The 12,144-nt window shown below is 44.5% G+C and overlaps 1 pseudogene; it reads left to right on the top strand.

Annotated features, from left to right (window-relative positions):
- The first annotated feature begins 11,285 nt into the window (after positions 1–11,285).
- LOC149467207 (uncharacterized) overlaps positions 11,286–12,144 on the top strand; it is a 198,323-nt pseudogene continuing 197,464 nt past the window's right edge.

Consider the following 12,144-nt stretch of genomic DNA (forward strand, 5'->3'; position numbering starts at 1 on the left):
AAAGAACTTTGCAGCTGCTAGGTAGACAAAGCTCACTGCTGATAAAAGATTGAATTCCTGGACACTTAAAAAGGTGTGATTTTTTTTTTTTGTCAGATGTTGCATTCTTTGAGGATGTATTCCTATGCAAGCTGGAAGCCGTGAATAAAGAGAAGTTCTTTTGTAGCAAAAGTATTTAAAGGCAATGCTGGTATAGTAAGATAATAAAATTCTCCTTGGTGAATAGACCATCTGTGGGCTTTGTTCATTCCACCTATTACAAATATCATTAATGTGCAACTGGCTATTTTTTTTCCCTTACGGAATCTAAATGTAGAATTAGGCATTATGGACAGTCAGATTGTCCATTGCATCAAAAATGTTGATTAATGTTGAATTCAAGCCCTCCATTGGCTTCATATCTCACTTTTTTTCTTGAAGAATCTTGTGCCACCTCATCTATATATACAGGAAATATAGTGATCACTGGAAAAAAGTGGAACATATACAGTATAATGTAAATAATTTAAAGACATCTGCAATTGACATCCTCTGCTCTCTCAAACCTCCTACTCTGCCTGCCTGCAATTAACATCTGCCTGCTGTTTCCCTCGGTAATCGCTGATTCCTCTGCTTTCTCAAACCCCCTACTCTGCCTGCCTGCAACTGACATCTGCCTGTTGTTGCCCTCAGTAACAGCTGATTCCTCTGCTCTCTCAAACCTCCTACTCTGCCTGCCTGCAACTGACATCTGCCTGCTGTTGCCCTCAGTAACAGCTGATTCCTCTGCTTTCTCAAACCCCCTACTCTGCCTGCCTGCAACTGACATCTGCCTGCTGTTGCCCTCAGTAATCGCTGATTCCACTGCTCTCTCAATCGCTAAGCTATCTTGCATGACTGAAATGATCTGCTTTCTTAGATTTTTTTTAGTAACTGCTGTCTATACTTGCTTGTATTAAGTTAACTTAGTCTCATAGTGCCTTAGCTAAGATCAAACACCTTGCTTTATCTTGTGTCCATCCTGCTTACAATTTGTTAAGGGCAGAAAACCTCCACCATGTGTCATTTATTAGCTCTTAACTGAACAATTGCCTAACCTTCCCCACTCCATCCAAGTATAAATTCAGTACAGTCCTTGGGACAGCTGGCCATTCCTTGTGCAAAGTGCCATTCTGGCGCTAAGTGCATGGCTCTTTGAAAACGTCTCTTTAATGCAAGTACAAACATTAGTGCTCCACCCCGAGTAGTCTACAAGTGCTCTTTCCTTTCTCATCTCTTTCCCTCCGCCTTCCTTTGTTATTTCTCCTCACTCTCCAACATGCTCTTGCTAACTTTCTATTTTGCTATAATGCCCTCTCTCCTTAAACTCCCTCCACTTTACCCTTCCTCCCCACCCCACAACCTGTACATATCACCCCAACGTCTTCCCTCTTAATATCATTGCAATTTCATCTTCTGCTCACTTTTAGCCCACATAATGTCACCACTACAAAATCACTGCGGCATTTGCTCATGTATAAATCCCACTCCCACCTCACCTCCCTCACCCTCCTTTAAATATGAGCTTCTGGAGACATTGCCCCAAACCCTAGTCCTCCACCATCGAACTCCAACCCACAGAAGCAGCAGCCTCCCTTCTCTGGCATCAGCTGCAACTCTCACTCTCTTATCTCAATTCTCCTGCTTCCACGCCCTCTTATGTGCCCTCTGGAATGCCCGCTCATTCTATAACAAACTTTCTACTATCAATGACCTCTTCCTCTCCCACTCCCTCAACCTACTTGCTATTACTGAAACCTGGCTCCAGGATTCCGACTTGGACTTTTTCATTTCCCACAAAGCATGTTCCAGGTTCTTCCTACACCTCTCTCTCTGTCCCTCTGCTCTTTTGAAGTGCACTGTATTGGTCTTTTTTCTCCTGTTTGTCTGAGGATCGCAGTCATCTACCGGCCTCAGTTTCACACTTTCTTGATGACTTCTCAGCATGGCTACCATACCTTCTCTGCTCTGAGATGCCTGCCATCATCCTCTGTGACTTTAACATGCCAGTCAATGTTAACACCTCAGCCACTTGTCAACTACTCAACCTAACTTCCTCTTTTAACCTAACACAGTGGACACAATTTACCACCCACTCTAACAGCAACACCCTCGACCTTGTATTCTCCCACCTATGCACTCCCTGTAACCTCTCAAACACCCCTTTTCCTCTCTCTGATCTCAACTTTATCAGCTTCACACTCTCCCTGTCTCCTACCTCCTATACCTCCAACCAGCAAATAGTTACACGTAGAAACCTCCACCACCTCAGCCCTGACTTCTGCACTCTGCTACTGAGTGCCTTTATGATAAAATTGCACCCCTGTCCTGCCCAGACCTTGCCACATCTGCCTACAGCAACTATCTATCATCCTCCATGGATGCACTTGCTCCTCTCTCTACACGCAGAACAAGGTCTTGCCTGTCACAACCCTGGCAAACAGATGACACCAGAAGTCTCAAGAGATGCAGCCATGCTCTTGAGCAAGAATGGCGTAAAACTAAATCCCTGCAAGACTTTACCCTCTACAAATCCACCCTTCTCAAATACAACTCTGGCCTCCACGCTAATAAACAAACCTACTACAACACCCTCCTAAAAACCCTCTCATCCAATCCTCGTCAACTTTTTTCTACCCTTAATTCCTTACATCACCCCCCCCCCCCCCCCCACTGCCTCCACCCAACAAGTTGCTTACTGCACAGGAAATTGCCAGTCATTTCTAGAACAAGATCGACACAATTCGCGATGAGATCTCCAGTTTCAAGCTTCCTCCTCTAGCCAACATACCAGGCCCAACACCACACTCAACACTCTCCTCCTTCAACCCTGTTACCACCGAGGAAGTTACCGAACTCCTTTCCAAGGCTTACTTCACCACCTGTCCCCTGGACCCTGTCTCCTCACGATTATTGCAACCTCCTTTCTGCTCTATCCTAAACTCTCTAACCCACATCTTCAGCCTCTCACTCTTCACGGGCACATTTCCCTCTCCGCTCAAACATGCACTGATTACCCCCATACGTAAAATACCCTTGATGGACACTACCTGTTTGAATAACCTAAGACCCATCTCCCTTCTCCCAATTGCCTCCAAGCTTCTAGAGCCCCTTGTTCACAGCCGTATGAGCTGCTACCTCACCGACAACAACCTTCTTGATCCCCTACAGTCTGGCTTCGACCCATAACATTCCACTGAAACTCCCCTGCTAAAACTCACTAACGACCTACTAACTGCTAAAACCAATGGCCATTACTCCATAATCATACTCCTTGACCTTTCCGCTTCCTTTGACACAGTGGACCACCCGCTCCTCCTCAATAAACTCCACTCCACTGGACTTCGTGACTCTGCTCTCTCCTGGTTCTCCTCTTACCTTTCTTAGAGCACTTTCAGCGTCACATACAACAACTCCTCCTCTGCTCCTATCCCTCTTTCCATTGGGGTACCCCAAGGCTCTGTACTTGGGCCCCTCCTCTTCTCTCTCTACACCTCCTCCCTGGGCCAACTGATAACCTCTCACGGCTTCCAATACCACCTCTATGCTGATGACACCCACATCTATCTCTCCACTCCCCAGCTCACACCTCAATCTCCTCCCATATCACAAATCTACTAAGCGACATATCAGCATGGATGTCACAGCACTACCTTAAACTCAATCTTTCCAAAACCGACCTTGTAATATTTCTTCCACCCCGATCCCCCACTCATGACTTTACCATTAAGATCAACAGCACAATCACTGGACCTTCCCCTCATGGCAGGGTGCTAGGTGTAATCCTAGACTCTGACCTCTCCTTTGGGCCCAACATCCAATCACTGGCTAAATCCTGCTGCCTCTACCTCCGCAACATTTTCAAAATCCACCCCTTTCTGACCAATGACACCAAGAAACAACTTATCCATGCCTTGGTTTTATCCTGCCTTGATTACTGCAACTCCCTCCTTCCTGGTCTACTGTTACACAGGTTATCCCCCTTCAGTCTGTTATGAATGCTGCTGCTATACTCATATACCTTACCAACTGATCAGTGGCCGCTGCCCCTTTCTAACAACCCCTTCATTGGCTTCCACTAGCCCAACATATAAAATTCAAAATACTAATCACAGCACACAAAGCCATCCATAACACTGCCCCTAGCTACATCACCAACCTCATCCTCAGATATCGTCCAAATTGCCTGCTCCGATCCTCCCAAGACATCTTGCTCTCTAGCTCTCTCGTCACCTTCTCCTACGCTCACCTCCAGGACTTCTCCAGAGCCCCTCCCATCCTCTGGAACTCCCTACCGCACTGTTCGTTCAGCCCCTACCCTGTCTTCCTTTAGGCTATTTTTGAAAACCCACTTATTCACTGAAGCCTACCCCACCTCCACCTTAGAACTATAGTTGAGCCTCCTCCATCAGAACATCGCCTACAGCTATCACATTTTGTACCACCTCCCCCTTCCTTTAGATTGTAAGCTACACAAGCAGGGCCCTCCTATTCCCTCTGTACTGAACTGTATTGTAATTGTACTGTGTCCTTTTAAACTGTAAAGTGCTGCGCAAACTGTCGGCGCTATATAAATCCTGTATAATAATAATAATAATGACAAACTCCATGGATACAGCTAAATATTATATTATTATACAGGATATATAAAGTGCCAACAGTTTGAGCAGCACTTTACAATATAAAGAGAGACAGTACAGCAACAATATAATTCAATACAAGAGGGTTAGGAGGGCCATGCTCCTGAGAGCTTACAATCTAATAAATTGTAATGGAAAAAACTTGAAATAGTGGTGAACCTTCCCAGGAGTGACTGGCCAACAAAATTACTCCAAAAGCACAACACCTCATCCGGGAGGTAATAAAAGAACCCAGAACAACATCTAAAGAACTGCAGACCCTCACTTGCCTCAGTTAAGGTCAGTGTTCATTGTTCAACAATAAGAAAGAGACTGGGCAAAATGGCATCCATGGGAGAAGGCCAAGGCGACAGCCACTGCGGACCAAAAAGAACACAAAGGCTCGTCTTACATTTGCCAAAAACATCTTGATTATCCTAAGGCTTGTGGGCAAATATTCTGTGGACTGATGAGACAAAAGTTAAACTTTTTGAAAGGTGTTACATCTGGCATAAAATTAACACAGCATTTCATAAAAAGAACATCATGCCAATAGTCAAACATGGTGGTGGTAGTGTCATCAACTGGGGCTGCTTTGCAGCTTCAGGATGTGGATGACTTGCCATAATCAATGGAACCATGAATTTTGCACTCTACCAGAAAATCCTGTAGGAGAATATCTGGCCATCAGTTTGTGACCTCAAGCTCAAGCACACCTGGGTTATGCAGCAGGACAATGGTTTGAAACACACAAGCAGGTCCGCATCTGAATGCTTCTGGAGTGGCTTAGTCAAAGTCCAGACTTAAATCTGATTGAGGTGCTGTGGTATGACCTTAAACAGGGCATTCATGCTCAAAAACCCTCCAATGTGGCTGAATTAAAATAATTCTGCAAAGAAGAGTGGGACAATATGCTTGATTGCAGTTGTTGCTGCCAAGGGTAGCACAACCAGTTATTAGGTTTAGGGGGGCAATTACTTTTGTACATAGGGCCAGGCAGGTTTGGGTAGCTTATTTCCCTTAAAAAATGAAATCATACATTTAAAACTGCATTTTGGATTTACTTGGGTTATCTTTGTTTAATATTAAAATTTGTTTGATGATTTGAATCATTTAAGTGTGACAAATATGCACAAAATAAAAAAATCAGGAAGGGGCCAAATACTTTTCAGAGCACTGTATATTGTATATATCCCACAACTCCAAGATATTGTATTCACCATCATTAGCCATTTATTGTCTACACATACCATTGTCCCCACATTCCCAATTTTCAATGTTCTCTGTCTCACTATCCCGCCACTTAAACCAAGTGAACATTTAAAATTATTCTATGAGTATTTTTTACTATTGAGTTGGAACCAGGGGCGGACTGACAACTCATGGGGCCCCCAGGCAATAGGGGATCATGGGGCCCCTGTGTCCTTGCCCAAACTCAAAAAAGCCTATGAAAAAGGTACCAGGGGCATCTCATGGGGCCCCCTACTGACCCCGGGCCGTCGGGCAGTGCCCGAGTTTCCAAATGGTCAGTCTGCCCCTGGTTGGAACCAAGACCATTATGCACAGTTCAGATGCCCTAGGAGTACAATATACTCAGTTAAGCTATTAAATAAAAAAAAACCCCTTCAAAACACCCAGATTTATCAAAAATGGTAACAGTTGAATCAACAATTCAGAAAAGGAGAGATATTTGCTATAGTGTTTATTTCTGAAAAACAAGAACTTCTCCAAAGGCAACATCTTCCTAAGATAAAACTCATTGGGGTTGATTTACTAAAGTCACTTTACAAATGCAGTTGCTCCAAAGCTTAGTAAATGAGAGGAAGCTCTACTGACTTTCCGTCATCCAATCACATGCAAGCAAAATTGCTGTTCTTTTTTATTTTCCTTGCATGTCATTAGATATTTATTTCAACTTGAAGCTTTAGATCATTTACTAAGCTCTGAAGCACCTGCACTTGCACAGTCTATTTACCTTTAGTAAATTAACCCTTTTATGTTTTTGTAGGTCTCGCAGTCTGCTGCAGCACTGCAACATTGGTTCCCTGTACCTTATTGACTGCAACAGCCTTTCTTCCTTGTTTTCCTTCCCCGTACAAGTCAATGTGATTTTCAAAAGCAATTTGAAGCAAATCAAAGTAGCATGGAACAACTCAGAAGCAGCACAGAGCCACTTCTTGAGCAATTTAAATGCAAATTAAACAACTCAGAGGTCATACATTGCAACACAAGCAACAACCCTCTTGACCTTTGAATCTAATGCCTAAGATATCCCAAGAGCACATTTCTAAGACATGACAACTATTCATATTGGAGAAAGTTGTATGATGTTTGAATACCCTAGCAATAGTAGGCTTCTTTAAAAACAACAAACTCTATCATTTTAAAATGGAACCCTGTAAAGTTTCTGATATTATATTTATATGGTTCTTTTCTTTATCACACTCAATACTTATAAACAGGGCAATCCCATAAAACATCCCATTTGGAAGACCCCAATAGGGAGGTAAGAGCATACAACTGAACTGTGAATCTTAAATTATTTGTTTTATCCAGTTCTAAGTTTTTGCTATATTGGTACTTATGTCCTAATAAATATAAACTACAACCAACTGACTATTGCTGGCAACAAAGAGGGCTGGACCAAACTGCACAACATGGAATCCTACATGAAGTCCTCGTCTGCTCACGTACATTGCTCTAGAAGTATCAAACAGCAGTTGTTATTGTTAATCATCTGTAAGGCAGCATGAGCATGTTCACTCTATTTAAATCCCTGTTCGAAGCTTCAACTTTGTGCTAGCTACATTTTTTGCAAGTTCCTCCTTGCTATCTGCCAATATTCTAAAGAACAGATGCACTGGGTCTGTGGCAAATATAGACAAATAGCTCTTAAACTGCCAAAAAAATAATTATGTAGCACCAGACCCCAGTATTTGTGACAATTAAAGACTCAGTTGAAGAAATGGTAAATATAGAAACGGCAAGTCTTTTGTACAAAAATGCGATCACAAAAGTTCACATTCATAGTGCAACAGCAATTCTGAAAAACACTGTGGTAAAATGAGAAAAAGTTGAAGAAGATCTTTAAGAGTCTTTAAAGGTGAGAGTATTCACAAATAACTTTCAGAGCTGCAAATGGATGTTATTAACCCATGAGCTTTATCCTACGTGGAAGAGAAAGATGTAGAAGACTGAGTCATTTTATATCATATTGGGAATAGTTTTAGGGGTAAAAATAGAAAAGCAGGTGTTGAGCCAATTAATGGAAAAAAGACAAATTCTGTGTTACAGGTTTGAACAGAATAAAATAAAGCAAAGTACAACTAGAAAGTTTTTTTTTATCCTCCATATAGACAACCATTGGTTTTCAAGGCATGATGGAGCTGAAAGTCCCACCAAGCTCTTGCAAGCAATAGCTGGCAGGATTGCATTTTGATCTTTATTACTTAGGTGTTTATACAGAATTAGTGGGGAATAGTGGCCAGTCTACCAAAGATTCCTCTTCCCCTTGACCTCAGCTCAGCACACAAGACAGAAATCGCCAGGCCCGGAATGGAACCTTTGCAACCCTGGTAGTTCCGCCACTAGTGTTAGTAGGTTTTTCTTTTTCTTATATAAAGAAAAAAAGAGAAAAAGAAGGAAACAAAGAGAGAAAAGAAAGAGAGAGGGAGAGAAGACACAAGATTGCTGGAAAGAGTGGACAGGGTAGACACAGGAGGAGAGGGTGGAGCAGGAGGGGCAGGACCAGCTTTTTTCTCCTTTCCCATCTGTGCTGGTGGGGGAACTGTCAGAACTGGCCCTGGGCTGTGGAAGAGATACTCTCTCAGCTCAAAGCTCCAGAGGATAGTCTATCTTGACAGATCCCTCTCAGCAGCCACAGGGAGAGGGGAACCTGACAGCGCTGCAGGGGATGAGGGGGGCTGGTTGCCATGGGAATATACAGGAGCCTAAGGCAGCAGGAGATGGATCGGAAGGGGAAACCGGGTGGCACATAGAGTAACCAGTCTGTAAATTTCTCTCCTTCCGCCGCTGAATGCCTACAGGAGGGAGAAGAGGAGGAATGGGTATTCAGTGGCTGCAGGAGTGAAATGCATGGATTGGTTCCTCTATGTGCCACCCAGCCGACCCTCCTATCCAGGCGGCCCCAGCCCACCAGTCAAATGCCCGATTTGCCCTATGACCAGTCCAGGCCTGGAAGTTGCTGCACTTGCCATGGGCACAGTGATCAGCCATAAGTTTAATTCATACTAGTACTAGGTTTTAGAATACTGCAAATGATCAGGCTCCAAACATATGAAACATGTTTGAGTGGGTTAAACGTTAATTGATCATGTCAAACGTTGGATTGCAGTACAATGGATTGCCACAGAGCTGCACCGAATAATCTACCACATACAGGCTGGTCAGCATCAGTGGAAAATAGCTTGCCATTTTGGTAAAGCTGAGAAACACACTCTCTGGGCCAGAGCTAGGAAATGTGACTCTATTTTATGTGTCCCCTATGCTGGCAGTGATTATGAATGGATAGAAAGGGATTTTTGGGTAGGGTTACAGAGGTAAATGGTTTATGGGATGGGCCTTGTGCAGGATTCTATAAACATGTTGCCACTTACCTGGTGGAGGGCGAGTTGACAAAAGAGCTTCCCTTATATCTTTTGTCCAATACTCCCTGGAGATGGTACCAGGGTGTAACAGAATGATATGTAGCACAGGTGCCTGCTGTGGGTCTGGAAGCAGCTGATGGTCTGGTGACAGTCTGGATGTTGCTGTGGTACTCTAGGGATGTGGATTGGGTCTGTGCAGAATGCAGGTTCAAGCAGAATCGCAGTCAGGATGAGCAACAGCAGCAGAAGTACTAATTCAGATAGCAGATGTGAAGTCAAAACCCAGACCAATGTCAATATCAGATGGGCAGCAGAAGAACCAAGACCGCAGGCAGAAGGGGAAGTCAGGACATAAGTCAGGGTTAGCAGCAGGAGGTACAAGTTCAAAGTCAGAGAACAAGCTGGGTCAAACAGAAGAACAGAAGTGAAGGTCAGGTCATAAATTAAAAGAATGGTTGATAACCACTAAGCAACTTTTCTAGGCAGTGTTGAGCTTTAAGTCTTATGCACTGGACATTTTTACAGATGCTGTTTTTGGCTTTTGCCATTTTTTTCTACAGCCAGTAAACTCCCCAGCAAGTTATCCTATGTGTCCATGCACACATAGGCTTTAATCAGCGTTTTTTGGCAGGAGCATTTGTTGGCTGGACAAAAAACCCAGAACTAGTGGGTTCCTAGAGGAGTTTTTTAGCTGTACAAATGCTCTAACACTGGTAAACGTAGTAAAACGCCACAAAATGCCGCAAAACAGCATTTTTGAGCTTTTTTTTAGCCAAATTAAAATAATTTGCTAACGCTAAAAAAGCAGCTAAACGCTAATGCAAAATCGCTAAAAAATGCAGAAAAACTTGTGCATAATCCATCTTCCCTGTCCATGCAAATGACCCAAACCAAAAGGTGTTCAGCACATCTTCAAGGATAAAATCCTTCACTTTATTGGCAGCACATATGAAGACAGGTGACCCTGACAGGATCTTTAACACAGCCCATTATCACAAAGCAAGATAAATGCAGTCTTACTTTAAAGCTCATGACTGCGCTCCTCCCAAGCTATGAAGCAAAAAATTAAATACATGTCTCAGAAAAGCTGGACTCAAGGCTGTGACAATGGATCTGTGAATAATGTTGTCTGTGATCTGATGCTTATATATGTTTGGGGCATGTTCTTGAGTACGCACTGTCACTGGTGGCAATCACTCTATTTAAGTCCTCATGTACACTGGGCATTTTAAAAAAGCTGGTAGCAATAGCTGTCACTCTATTTACAGGACAGGTAGGGGGCAGCGGGACAGGAGAGGGGCAGTGTGATGAAGGGCACGGTACAGGAGGGGGCAGAAAAACAGGAGTGGGGCAACTGGACAGGTGGGGGGCAGTAGAACAGGAGGGGAGCAGAGTGACAGGTGGGGGGCAGTGGGACAGGTAGGGGGCAGCAGGACAGGTCAGGTAGAGGGCAGGGGGGCAGCGGATCATGTGGGGGGCAACGGGGAAAGGAGGGGGCAACATGACAGGTGGGGAGCAGGTTGATGGGGGGAGCAGCGGGACAGGGTGCAGTGTGATGGGGGCAGCGGGACAGGTAGGGGGGCAGAGCGACAGGAGTGAGGAAGCACCAGTCCTCCAAGCTCTTGCCTGTCCAGCAGCAGCTTCTCCAAATGGTTTCAGGATCTGGTGCCAGGATTGGTAGCTGAGCCTGTGCCCCATCTCCACAAGGATCTCCAGCGGCAGCTGCAACTGCAACAAAGAGCGGGGGGCTCCTCCACCCTGACCTCATCCTCTTCTTCCTCTGCCTCCACAGGCCCTGTGCTGGCATCCTCACCCACCCTGCACAGCCCGGCGCACACTGACAGTGGGCCCTGGACCTCGAGCACTCTCTGGATCTGCTCACCACTCCACCCACCACCCTATCCTCTTCTGCAGCTGGTCACCTGACTACCGTTTGCATGTCAGCTCGGCTCAGTTGTTCCCCCCCACCTTCCAGATGGCAGCTCTGCCACTGACACCTACGGTGTCCCTTCTGCGTGGGGGCAGTGCCACCCCCTGTAAAATGCCACCCAAGGCAAACGCCTTGTTTGCCTCGCAGGAGATATGCCTCGGAGAGAAGGTAAGTATGACATGTTTGTTATTTTTTTTTTTAATCTGGCTTTACAATAACTTTAAGTTGTTTATGTCAGTTACTGTAAAAGGGTAAATTATGGTTGAAAGCAATGTGTAGTCATGGTGTATCCCAAAGAACTAAAATCAGGACCAAAGCCACATCTAACCCTCCAGGTTGTAGAGACTGGTACATATGGTAAAAGTGTATCCTGGATAACCCTTGGGGATATGAATAACTGAGGTTGAGAGACACAGAAGGATTAATAGCCAGCTAGCAGTGGAAGAGGTGATAGTGGCAGGTGATGGAGGCCTTGGTAGTGAGGAAACAGCTTAGTACTTCATGTTCCCTACTTACTGGCAGGGACTCCATATTGGAACCCACTATGGTGCAAGGCCTGCCTAAGGACTGAGCCTGGAGTCAGAACAGACCTTACTGAATGAAGTATGGTGGCTTCCCTGTGCACCAAGGGTAGAATGTGTTAAAAAGGTGTATAGTGAAGATATGAAACAAGCTGGTGGAGTAAAGTGCATGCTATAAATAGATTCCTTAAAATGTTATGAAGTCAAATGATTGGGAAAGCTTGGGACAGACCATGTCACTTTCTGGAGAAATGAAAAGGAAGATGCGGTCCTTCTGCAAGAGTGCGCTACTACAACCGTGTTAGAGTCTCTGGCCTGAAAGTGCTAATACCATCCACAGTAAGTGTCCATTGTTAGCTGGTCTATTTAGAGGAGCTTCTCCCCCTAGGGAGTGACATGTTTTATCTCAGAATGCAGCTGTTTCTTCTTGGTTCTCGTAGCTGACCCGT

The sequence above is a fragment of the Staurois parvus genome, unplaced genomic scaffold (genome assembly GCF_062004578.1).
Source record: "Staurois parvus isolate SC_StPar_1 unplaced genomic scaffold, SC_StPar_1.0 ptg000118l, whole genome shotgun sequence".
NCBI classification, from domain to species: domain Eukaryota; kingdom Metazoa; phylum Chordata; class Amphibia; order Anura; family Ranidae; genus Staurois; species Staurois parvus.